The sequence below is a fragment of the Schistocerca gregaria genome, chromosome 3 (assembly GCF_023897955.1).
Source record: "Schistocerca gregaria isolate iqSchGreg1 chromosome 3, iqSchGreg1.2, whole genome shotgun sequence".
NCBI lineage: Eukaryota > Metazoa > Arthropoda > Insecta > Orthoptera > Acrididae > Schistocerca > Schistocerca gregaria.
This window is the reverse complement of record NC_064922.1, coordinates 538,289,064-538,302,131: the sequence shown is the minus strand read 5'-3', so window position 1 is coordinate 538,302,131 and position 13,068 is coordinate 538,289,064. Positions and strand designations below refer to the sequence as shown.

Genomic DNA, 13,068 nt, shown 5'->3' with positions numbered 1-13,068 from the left:
CATAATACAATGAAAGTTGGCAAACTCCTACATATGACATCATTCTTTGCAAATACAGACTTGTCTAGGCACTTTAGAAATTCTGTGGCATGCCCTTCCCAGCTGAATTTATTATCAAGTTGGAATCCCAGAAATTTAACAATGGTAACCTCTTCAATCTGCATGTCCTCATACATAATACACATTCTGGAAGGAAATCTCTTACAGGTTCTGAACTGCATAAAGTGGGTCTTTTCAAAGTTTAATTACAGTGAATTAGCTTCAGATCATTTATTAATGTCAGTGAAAATTTCTAAATCTCTAACTGACTTCCTACTTATTGCAATGTTTGTATCATCTGCAAACGAAACAAACTTTGCAACTGGCAATGTAACAGATGAGAGGTCATTAATGTACACATGAAGAAGCAACAGACCCAAGATAGAACCTTGAGGGACACTAATCAGATGAAGACTGACTGCTTACTTCACAGGTATTTCACAAAACATACTTAATTTTCTGTTAGTTAGGTAAGTCTTGAACCATTTCACATCACTGCTGGTGACACCATAACATTCCAATGTGCTTAAGAGAATGCTGTGATTCATACGGTCAGAGTCTTTTGACAGGTCACGGAAAATGCCAGTGTCCCCTAATTTGTTATCTAATGAATTAAGGACATTCTCATTGTATGTGTAAATAGCCTTCTCTATATCAGAACCCTTAAGGAACCCAAACTGTGACTTGGACAATATATTATTTGCAGTCAGAGGCTTAAGGAGGCTTTTGAACACAACCTTTTGAAATATTTCTGAAAAAGTTGGCAAAAGTGAAATTGGTTTATAGTTTGACAGTATCTCATTATCCCCCTTCTTGTGAAGAGACTTAACTTCACCATATTTTAGCCAGTCTGGAAATGTTCCACTAATAAGACATTGATTACACAAATAATTTAACCTAGAACTCAGCTCACATGAGCACACTTTGATCAACTTCATTGATATGTTCACAAATAACTTAGGTGCATGAGCACTCTTTGATTAAACTTGTTGATCTGTTATCATAACCACTAGAATACTTTGATTTTAAGTATTTTATGATGGATGCTACTTCTTTAGGAGATGTGAGTGGCATTTTCATTTTACTGACGTTATTTGTAAAGACTGGTCTCAGATACTCCATTGCACTGTTTACTGAACCTGATAACCCCAGCTGTCATTAACTGAAGCAAGGTACTTGTTTCAGAGGTTTACAATACTACATGCACTTATTACCAATGTCTTAATAATTTTTAAAGCTGTCTTCACCTCTTCCTTTTTGGTTCCATCTGTCTCTGTCTTCACAATGTCTCATACAGTTTTTATTTTGTTGCCAGATGTAACTATCTTTTTCACATTATATAGCTGCTTAGATTTCTGGATTACTTGCTTTGATACTTTACAGTATTCTTTGTAATGCATTAAAATTCTAACATCAGAGCTGTTCCTAGATAGTGGATAAAGTCTTTTTTTGTCTATCATGACATCTTTATTCCTTGTGTATTCATGCTTTATTTTTAGATTTTTGTTCAATTTTAGTTACCTTTATGGGAAAACAATTTTCAAAAGAGGAAGTAATTTTATTAATGAGTGTTTTGTATTTTCCATTTGAGTGAGAAGTATTGTAAGCATTTATTCAGTTCATGTCTTTGAGTAGTCTCCTAAAATTCTCAATTTTTGACTGATTTATTATCCTCCTGTACTCAGATTTAATCATTTTTTATCCTGACAAGTTTCAACATTTAATACAAGCTTCTGCCTGTCATGATCATATAGCCAATTTGCTACTGATTTTGTGATATGACTTTTTTTCCTTGATTTGTCTACAAAGATATCAACAGCAGTCTCAGAGCATTTATGTACCCTAGCTGCAAAATTCACAGTAGGAATTAAATTGAATGACAGTGTTACTGATTGCAATAATTGTTCACTGACAGAACTTTTAAATAAATCCACATGAAAATCACCAGCAACCACTATTTCCATGTTTTTTTTTGTGAGGTGGGGCAAAAGACCTCCCAGATTTTTTATGAAGCAGTTAAAGTTTTCCAAGGTGCTCTGGGTATACTTACTATTATAAAGGACTACTTATGAAATATTACTTCTGTTGCACAAGCTTCTAAGTGCTGCTCTGAGCAAAATTGATTAATATTAATATTCTTTAAATTAAAACAGTTTCTGACAAATGTGGCGACTCTTGCTTTCTCCATATTTTCTCCACAGAAGTAAGAAGCTAACTTGAATCCTGTAACATTTAAAATATCTGTACCAGAGGTGACACGATGTTGAGAGAGGCAGATTATATCAACTGTTTTTCTCAACTATAATTCTTCAACACAAATAAGCAACTCATTAAGCTCAGTCCTAAGATATTCTGATGCAATAAATATAACTGATTTTGAGCACTGGCTGAGTTACAACTGGATGAACCTAATTTTTCTGTCAATTTTCGAATATCTTCAGTTTCAATCAGGGACTGTTTGCATGAATTGTGTACACTAAAATTTGCTTTCTGGCTGCCTGTTTTATCAATGTCATTTTTAGCCTGTCTCTGAAAATACCTTGTTTCTGCTCTCCCTACCCTAAAAAGTGTTGTTCTGTCACTTGTAACCACTGGTATTTTATCACTTGGGATAGTGCCCCCCACCCCTTAAGTTGTTTGCTATTAGCCTAGCCTTTCCTCTTGAGGTGAAGACCTTACCTAATATAGTCCACCTACTGATACAGTCAACAGGAACCATATTTACATGAAACCCCATATCTGACCCAAGCAGCTGCTCCACTTCAAAATTAACTCTCCTAACAGGAGAGTTAAAATGAGGCCGGTCATGGCATCTCAGAACAGATACATACCCAACACCAGTATGTCTTGTTGCTGAAGCTGTCTTTACCGTCACCCTCAATCAAATAATTAGGGTCCCCGTCTATGCTCTTTCCAGCCCCACCAACTATTTCCCAAATGTCTTCCTTTTTGCACTTACATCCTACTGCAAAATAGTCAAAGATAATTTCTCTCTTTCTGCCCTGCTCATATCACTCATGCAACCCCCTCCACCCCCCCCCCCCCCACCCCCATGCACACATGTTAAAGGTTTTTGTTGTTGTTTGTTCTTGTTATTGTTGGCTGTGTTGTGACTTCTGTCTGATTACCAATAAGTGTTTCTTTCATTATTGTTGCCACTGGTATATAGAAGAAAAAGGAATGTTGTTGATGAATATTTATTAGGTAAATATAGTGATGAGAATGGAACAAGAATTAAGTTCTGACAGCATACAAGAGTGGTGACAGTCTGTAGAGCATGATGTGCATTTGCTTGCAGGAGAAATTATTTGTGTCAGAAGTGCATACTGAAAAATATGAAGAGATATGTTTCTCAATGTTTATAGTGGTAACATTTCCTTTATTTGCTATTATCTTCATATCTAAATCTGGAATGGAAAGAAATAGGTGGCAAATAGAAGTTAAATGTGAGCTTACAATGTTCAGCTAGGTGGCCACTTATTACTCCAGAAACAGCTGAAATATGTCAAGCAGCTGGTGGAACTGTCTCTGTAACACTAAAGCTTTGCCTTTTATAGCTTGTATCAGTTAACACATATTTCCTAGTGAATGCTGCATTAAATTACTGCTTACATTTTTTTATGGCAGACATATATGATGATTGTTAAAATGGATGGTTATATTACTTGTGTGTGTTTGTGTGTGTGTGTGTGTGTGTGTGTGTGTGTGTGTGTGTGTGTGTGTGTTTGTGTGTGTATGTACCTGTTCTTCTACTGACATCTCACAGGCACAGGTCATAATATTTATCACAAATGTTTAAAAAGAGTTCCCACACACACTATCTGATCAAAAGTATCTGGCACCAAATAACTGTTATTATTACGTGGTATGTCCACCCTTCACCTTTTGATGGTTTGAATTTTGCTGTGGACACATTCATTCAATGCAGCTTCAAATTTAAACATGTGAAGGAAGGCTACAGTAGTGATGAAAAATTGTAAAATCACATTCTTCTGCTTCCTGATACTTCACCATTTGAGGCACAAAATTAGACTTGAGATGATGTACACAACTAATTTTTTATCAATGTGTCCTCAGAGTCTCCTCTGGCACTATGACTCAATAAAATCTTAAAATTTTTAAGCCATGTCAATTGAGCAACATGTCTCAAATGTTTGGCAGCTGCCCAGCCATAGTCTTCCAGAGTTAAAACTATTGACTGCTAGGAATGGCAAAGTGTTTTCCTTATACAAACAAAGAAGTGGATTCCAGAATCTTTCAGCAATGTGCTGATATCAGACATCTGTAGGTAGGTGAGCCAAGCACATTGCAACATATATAGCCTATAGTATAATGTCACAGTGTACAAGAGGCTAGCACCAATTGAAAGACTGCCATTTCTAGCACCTTTTGACTGTTGAGAATTACTCTTTGAGTTTGCTTGACGTTCAGAACTTGATGCCATCCCATACTAGATATGTACCCATAAGTTATATTGTTTCAGTCCATCCAGCAATTTCTGAAACATTGCTGGAGCCTTTTCCAACCCAAATGGCATCCTATGATACCAAACATGGCCCCAGGTGTCCAAGAACATTATTTACAGTGGTCCTTTGAGTATACTTCTATCTGATGGTATTGACTCCTCAGATCTAAGGTAAAGAAGTACATACAATGGTCCAAATTGTTAAATGTTTTGATGTTGTCTGCAACTGGATAACACATATATTATGGTTTTGCTGTTCAAATGGTTCAAATGGCTCTGAGCACTATGGGACTTAACTTCTGAGGTCATCAGTCTCCTAGAACTTAGAACTACTTAAACCTAACTAACCTAAGGACATCACACACATCCATGCCCGAGGCAGGATTCGAACCTGCGACCGAAGCAGTCGCGCGGTCCCAGACTGTAGCGCCTAGAACCGCTTGGCCATCCTGGCCGGCTTGTTTTGCTGTTAAAACATCTGTAGTCACAATAGAATCTACATCTTTTGGTGCCATTTGGTGACTTTTTTGGTATGACTACCATGGCTGCGGTCATCAACTAGTGCTTTCCTCTATTATCCCATATACTAGCTGTTGATCAATGAACTCTTCTAATATTGGTTGCAAATACTGCAGTATAAGATAAGATCTACAATGTAACGGTGACTCATTTCCTATGGAGATACAATGCCGTGTTATAGGTCTTTCTGGTAAAGGGCCCTGAGAATAAAACAAATCCTCAAATTCAAAGAATAATTTCGAATCCATTCATACCATTAAGATGCTCTAACTACATATGCAATGCATTTTTATTGGCGGTTTGCACACTACCCTGGTGCACATGGACTGAGTACCTACTCACATCATCCAGAACTTACAAATTAGCTACCATCTTTCCTTTGGTGAGCCATAGTACATCAGTGTCAAAATTATCAAAAACCCTGGCCTCTACTTTCCTGTCCAGTTCCTTCCATGCACATACTATACTTTTCCTTACAATGCAACATGATGTGTCTTGTACATCATGTTCTGCCAGTTGTTGTACCCAGAACAATGCATTAACAGGCCATTCTGACCAGACAAACTTCTTAGTACCTTGGAGCTCATTAACATGCAAATTAATATTTAGTGTCACTGACAACAGTTCAAGTGCTTCACCCATTAAGACTGTTGTGTCTTGCATATGTATTTCACTTGTGACTCTATTCCCCAGCTGGAACATTATTCCTCTAAATTCAACTATCCTAAGGTCAATTTTGGCTGAAAATCTACCAGTGCTGACCACAAAGACTCCACATCACTATTTCAAACTTCATGCAAATTGTAGCTTGGAGCGGTTGATCACTTCTGACCCATGAGGTACATACTCTTTGTTATACTTCTTTCTGTATGGACACAGTGTCAAGTGTAAATATATACAAGCTACAACATATATGGGAATTAAGTTTTGTATATCCTGATTACTGAACCCATTCCCATAAAACATATAACACTACAATATTTGTTATATATTAACGGTTTACAGATTAGCAGTCTATGTCTTTCTATTGTTCAAACTGTAAAACGGTCTTCCATGAATTCTTCAATGGTATAGTAACATTTTTCTACAAAAATATTATGGAGTAATCTTTTCAAAGAGCCAAGGCCCATGTTGAATATGTTCCTACCTTGTAGTTTGTGACCTCTAGCCCCGTGTATAGTGGTGTCTGAGCATAAAGCTTTACATAATGTGAGGGAAGTCTCAGGCTCTCCTTGTAATGAATAACGTTGCTGTGGTAAAAATGTTACTATTCAAATTTTCATTGGTTGTTATATACAAAAGTCAAAATTTCTAAAATGTACAATGGAGAAATGGTTAGTATTTTTAATGTCTTTAATGTTGGGTGACGACTCATTTTTATGGTCTGCACACATTTCTAATAATTTTCTTCTGAAGAATTAATAGCCTTGCACTATTCGTAGAATTTCCCCAGAAAATTGTTCCACACTGCATAACTGGTTTGAAATAACTATGGCAGTTGTTCTTTCTTGTGTCCACATGAGCGGAAACAGATAAAATAAACATTGCAAAAGCTAGGGTATTTCAGATATTTTCCAAGAAGTCTTTAAGTGTCTTCCAGTTAAGACTTTTGTGAAGGTTTAGGCCCAAGAATTTCACATGGGTTTCTTCTGTCATCAACTCATTATTATGAGCTATTTTTAAGGGGCCCATTGCTGATGATTTAGAGACAAACTGCATTATAGGGGTCTTTGTCCCACTCAGTTTTAGTCCATTTTTATGGAACCAGGGATTCAGGATGTCCTATAACATTTTGTACACTATCTGGAATTTTCTCAAGAGAGTCATCTTCTATCAGGACTGATGTGTCATCTGCAAACAAGCCTGAATGAGCACTGGTATTTAATGGTAAATCATTAGCATACAACATGAACAGGTATGGATCCAGTATTGAACCCTGTAGGACCCCTTGGGAACTTTTTCTCCATTCAGAGTAGTAGTTACCTGAATTTAATGTTAAAATAACTCCTTGTTTTCTTTCTATCAGATAAGAACTGAGCCACTGTAATGCAATAACCTTGATCCTGTAGCTCTTAAGTATGTTAAGTAATAAAGAGTGGTTCACTGAATCAAAGTTGCCTCTGTGTCCAATAAAAAGCTGTGATTTTTATCCTTCACTGTTCCCACTATACTACACTCCACCTCTACATCCATATTAGTTCCACTGAAATTTATCGGGAACTCTGGGCGGTGGACCTGCGGTTCCCTTTTGTGTTTAACACCAGCTTATTAACCCTTATTTACCCTTACAGTATCTACAGCTTCACTGTTAGTGTCCAACTGCACCACTTCTAGTGCACTAAAATTGAAAATATTGCCTCTGTATGTGTATCACTCTCCCACATCTATAACACCACATATTAGTGAAGAATACTCCTCACTTGTCCCACAGTCCAGTTACTAGACCAATCTCTTCAAACATTATGGCTAATCTGACAACAGAGTACAAATTCTCCAGGGTATCTGTTCTCACCCTTCTAGACTTATCAGGTAGCAATTTCCTTAAAAATGCACCCAATGCCCTCTGCTCCATTTCACAGGGTTATGACCCAGTTTGCCTCATCACTTTCCCCTAATTCATATGTATGTACATTCACTTTCAATATTCTCTCCACAAAATTTTCTACTGAGTCATTATGTCACTTTGATGATCAGCCAAGTGCTCATGAGGAAACCTTATGCTGTTTCGCTTCTTGTACCTTTGTAGGAGACCTTTTTACAAGTCATCAAATATTTGTGTGCCTCTTAGTCCCTCTGTACATCTGATGTATGGTTTGGCTTCCCCTACTAGCCAAAACTTTGTCACAAGTACTAACTGATTCTGTGACCACCCTGAATATTATCTGCTAACTGGAGATCATCCAAAAATGACACTGTGTCATCAGTCAACCTTCCAGAGACTGGCTGTGGCTGGACCTAATAAACGAGTAGGTTGTCTGGCTAATTCCAATTCTTCTTCCCTAGATGCAAGCCCATTACACAAATCTGCAGTACATGCTTTTAACTCCATCATTTCATTAACCAATGCCTGAACTGGATCCTGATTATTGAACCTTGTGCTTGAGACTGCCATTGTGTAACCTTTATCTCCACTACACACTAAAGAACACAGATTACACTCACAATGGGCCATATGACACAACACATACTTACAGTGTGCTCTAATGTCTTATTGTCATCTGTCTTGGCTCTGTGCACTGACTAGTCATATGTCCATAGCGATGACAGTTAACACGAATTACAGTACTGCGTCTGACACTGTACAACACGCAGAATGTCCTGTTGAGTTACATTAATCACATCTCATTGGTCATAAGCAATGCTCATTTCCATTGCCATGGAATAGCAGAACATCAGCCAGTTCCCTGGCTGTACTAACATAACTATGAAATCCCCATAGATCGCTCACTTAGATGCCATCCCTCTACACATAAAACAAGGAAAACAACTACTCACAACTGCTCACTCATCCCACTGTCTGATGAAATTGCACACTCTGGTTACAAAGCCATGTTGTATGCTGGTACCAGTTTCCAGATGAGGTCCACTAGTGATCCAGGTTAAGTGGGGCTGCTATGGTGTAAAGGCAGTGGAGTGGTGGGTTGTGGAGGCAGTGGTGTTGGCCAGGGATGGCTAGGAAAACTCCACTGTTCAATGCAACATATTTGATTCAGTCTTGAGTTACAATGTTGGAGTGCTGCACAACCTCTGGATATGCCCTCTGCGAGCACCTGGTCCAATGGCAGTGACGATGACATAAAAAGGTTGCAGTAGCAGAATGGCTGTGTGAACAATGTCAGAGACAAATACATCGTCCAAAGTATCCACTGCTACTGGGTTAGAAGCTCACCCTGGTGCAGAAGGATGGTGACACTGAATGTGAACCACTGCCCTCCAAGGCAGAAGTTTGGTGCTGCCATGGAGCCTAGGGGATGGCTAATCTGCTGTGGCATTTTAAGTCCACAAGTGCAGAGTTAGAGTCTTGCCAGACCAGCGTTAACTGCTGACTGGCCCATAGTGTGATGGAGATGTGCAAGGCCCCAATGTCATGGAGGGTGCTGCCAGACTGTGCGTAATTGTACAAGAATCAGATGGTATTTATAGTGGTTAACATCTCACTTGTTATGCCAGTACATTGCTTCAAGGCACATTCAAATCAGCACCCTTGCTTCTGTGGTGTGGAAATACTCCATAGCCTGGCTCACAGTTGCAGAACTTTCCTGTGAAGTCACCATGATTATGCTGCTTGGCACATCTGCCATGTGCTGTACAAACAGGCTTGCTTGAGAAATTACATATCAGTGCATCTGTGCCTGTCTGTTTGCCTCACACATGGCTGTCATGATGCTGCTTTTAATTCAGTAACCCTCAAAATTTAGCTACCACATTACACTAATTAGTTTCACAGATACTGTCACCACGATCATTTTCTATAACAAACGTTCTAGTCTTGTGCATCATGCATGTCATGACAAAGTCTCACCCATTATTCTTATAAGAATAAGAATAAGAATCTTTATTAGCCGTTCAGTATTTTCTTATACAATGGGTTTCGTCAATAAGTTAAATTACAGTATAAATATCGTTATATTCTCATAACAATGTATAAATAAATCATATGAAATTTAGTGTAGTACAATAGCACACATTTGGAATTTTATATATTATTAATTTTACAATAAAAAGGAAAACATTATACAGATTTATATTAAGCAGGGAGTATTCACGTTGATGACACTATGTCATTATCATATACATGTTGATAACACTATGTCACTATCCTAAGCTATTGATACAAATTTAGGTACCTTTCTCTATGTCAAAACAACAAATCTGCCATATTACAGTCTTTAAATTCATCAACTGAGTAAAATGCTTTACCTTTGAGCCATTGACCCAATGTTGTCTTAAATATACTTTTAGATACTGTTTTTACAATTTTAGGGAGCATATTAAACAGTTCAAGGCCTAAATATTTATAACTATTATGTATCTTAGACAGTCTAGAGTATGGCAGATCAATTGTGTGGTTTCGTCTTGTATTGTGGGTATGGACAGATGACCTAAGGGGATATTGAGCTATGTTTTCTTTTATGTGTAGTAAGCAATAATAGATGTACAAACAAGGAACTGTCATGATGTTAAGTTTTTTGAAATGTTCCCTGCATGTATCCCTGGGAGATAAACCCACTATACATCAAAGAGCTTTTTTTTGCCACCTGAAAATGGATATTGAATTGGGAGAATTTCCCCAGAGCAGAATACCATATGAAAGATGGGGGTGGATATAAGCAAAATATGAATGCAGCAGTAAGTTTTGGCTGACATTACTCCTAAGCTTATAAAGTAGGAACATAGCACCTGCAAGTTTAGAACAGACGTATGTGATATGTTTATCCCAGCTAAGTTTCTGGTCAATCATCATTCCTAGCAGTTTAACGGACTTATGTTCAATATTTTGGGCAGGGATAGCTTGATGAGTAATTTAACAGAATAGGATAATATTTAACAAAAAGTATGAGTTTGAAAATCAATCACGAAATTGTGACTTGCTCCTGTGATGGTCTGTAATTGTGGCACAAGAGAAACAAACAAAAATTGGGCCACTGAATTTAAAATAAATGTTAGAGATGTTTGGAAGTGAAGTCTCAGAAGCAGCTAGGTTGGAAAGCTATGAGGAAAGATGACAAATTAGAGAATAATAATGATCAGCAACAAAAAGCTGTTGAAAATTTGGATCTCAACACTGAAGTTGTTACAACTGTTCAGTACTGGGCAGGAACTGAAATACAAAAAGATGAAATAGAAAATGATTGTTGTAATGCGACTGACTTGGGAAAATTGTTTAATTATATAGTAACTGAAGTGGAGAGTGAGTTAGTGATTGTCAATACAGTAGGGCATAAAGCTGATGATTGATGATCAGATATTGTTCGTTGGGGGGGGGGGGGGGGGTTGTGATCAGATTGAGTGAGGCGCATCCATTAAGTTTCCCTATGTGTTATAAAAAGCACTGAACACAATGGGGAAATATCTGGTGAATATGAAGGATGCGGGGACACTTCCCAGTTGAATCTACTAAGTTCCACCTGGATCATTCAAGCTGTGTGTGGCTTAGTGTTGTCATGAGGAAAGAGACAAAACTCCAGGACTTTTTTTTTTTCAATTGCACCTAGCACAGCCTTCAGGACATTGCAGTATCTCTCTGCATTCATTGTGGTGTTGCAAAGCAGGTGGTGAACAAGCAAAACCCAAAAGATGGCTGCCATACATTTCCCTGCCAAATGTGTGACCTTCGTCTTTTTTTGTGCCACTTTTTCCAGGGTTCTTGCACACAATACCCTGACATTTCGACTCAGGAGTCAAATGATGGATCAAGGTCTCACCCCAGCCCCAGTAAAAGCCAATTGAACAGCAGATCTCCCTCTGTCTGATGCGTTTCCAAATACATTATGTCCGGACTCATCAGCTGCTGCTTGTGAATATCACACCCATCTTGCACAGAGTTTGTGATAGTGAAGATGGTCTGCCAGGGTCTTTGCAATGGATGAGCATCCAATTGCAACCCCAGGAAGTAGCTGCATTGGGATGTTGTCAATGGTAACATGACTATCTTCCTCCACAATATTAAGAACTGAAATAATGACATCATCACATGTCACTGTAGTGGCTCTCCCTGTGCACTGTGCATCATGCTCAGTTTCACACCCTTCGACAAACTGTGCATGCCAGTGTTGAACCATTTGAATCCTCCTACAGCCTACCAAATAGATAGAGGTTGATTCCAAAAGATAATTGACATCAGACAGTTGTTTTGCTGTGAAAAAAAATTAATGACAGACTGCACCTCAAAAGCACTTAATAGTGGTAACTCCATGCTAGCTGGTAGTGCAAGGGCAACATACTGTGGTATGCATCACAAGCTGGTATGAACATTGTCGACACATACCAGTCCAACTTGTCATCCCAGGGATGGTTTCTTTTAGAGAGAAATAAAGTAGAGAAACTTATTTATTAGTCTACCCTTGTAATTAATGTTACTGATGTTGATGGGAGTCAGGAAAGAGAGATTAATAATAATGAAGATTCAGAGGTTGACAGTGAGATTTAGATTAAAATAAATGAGCATGAGGTAATGAATTTAAATAGTAAATATGTTGCTCCAGATATTGAAAATAGGAAAAATAGGGTTGCTAATGAAATGGCACTTGAAAATCACATGTTGTCTATTATTTATAGTGAGTTACTGCTCATTTAAGTGTTGACAGATGAAAGTTAAAAGTGTTATAATGAATTAAGATTGTGCATGAGTTTGGAGGGAAAAAGAAAAAAATTCTTAAGGATACTTTAGAATAATTATGAGACTGAGAGGGTTGCAGGAAAAATCTTGTTAAAATTTGTGAAACTTTATACCCAATCTGGTGGGAGAAATAAAAAAAAAAATGTTAAGGGAAGAATGTGTACCTTTATAAATTGTTTTGTAAATCAAGCTGCATTTGAAGAAAATTTCATTAATGAGGAACTTGGTGTATCCGAAACATGTTCAAAACCAAAAAGGAAAAACTTGTGGAAAAAGAAATTTACACGAAATAGGATTCAAAGAAATTGAGAATAATTTGTTGTTTGAGAATTCTAAAGGGAAACAGTAATGTAATGAGTCAGGCTGTCCACACAGTAATGTTAAGATTGAGGAATGGGAAGGAAAATGTTTAATTAGTATCCTATTTTCAGAATAAAAAACCTCAGAGACATATCAAAAAATGGAAAGTAGTCTATTTTCAGAATAAAAAAACCTCAGAGACATATCAAAAAATGGAAAGGACCTTGTAGAAATGCGAGTAGTAGGATTAAAGACAGAGGAAGCTGTGGGAAAATACAGTAAAGTGGTGAAAAGTCAAGTATTGATAACTTCTAAAATCAGGGATGTAATATTTGAACGTATTTGTCTAGTGGTTTCTAGTTTATGTGAAAATTGTACTTCGGATGTAGATTGGGTAATCATATTA

General features: G+C 37.5%; 1 protein-coding gene across 1 annotated transcript in view; it reads right to left on the bottom strand.

Annotated features, from left to right (window-relative positions):
* Positions 1-13,068, bottom strand: part of LOC126354378 (cytochrome P450 4g15-like) — a 141,257-nt gene that overhangs the window by 32,575 nt on the left and 95,614 nt on the right. The gene's annotated exons all lie outside the window — the stretch shown is intronic.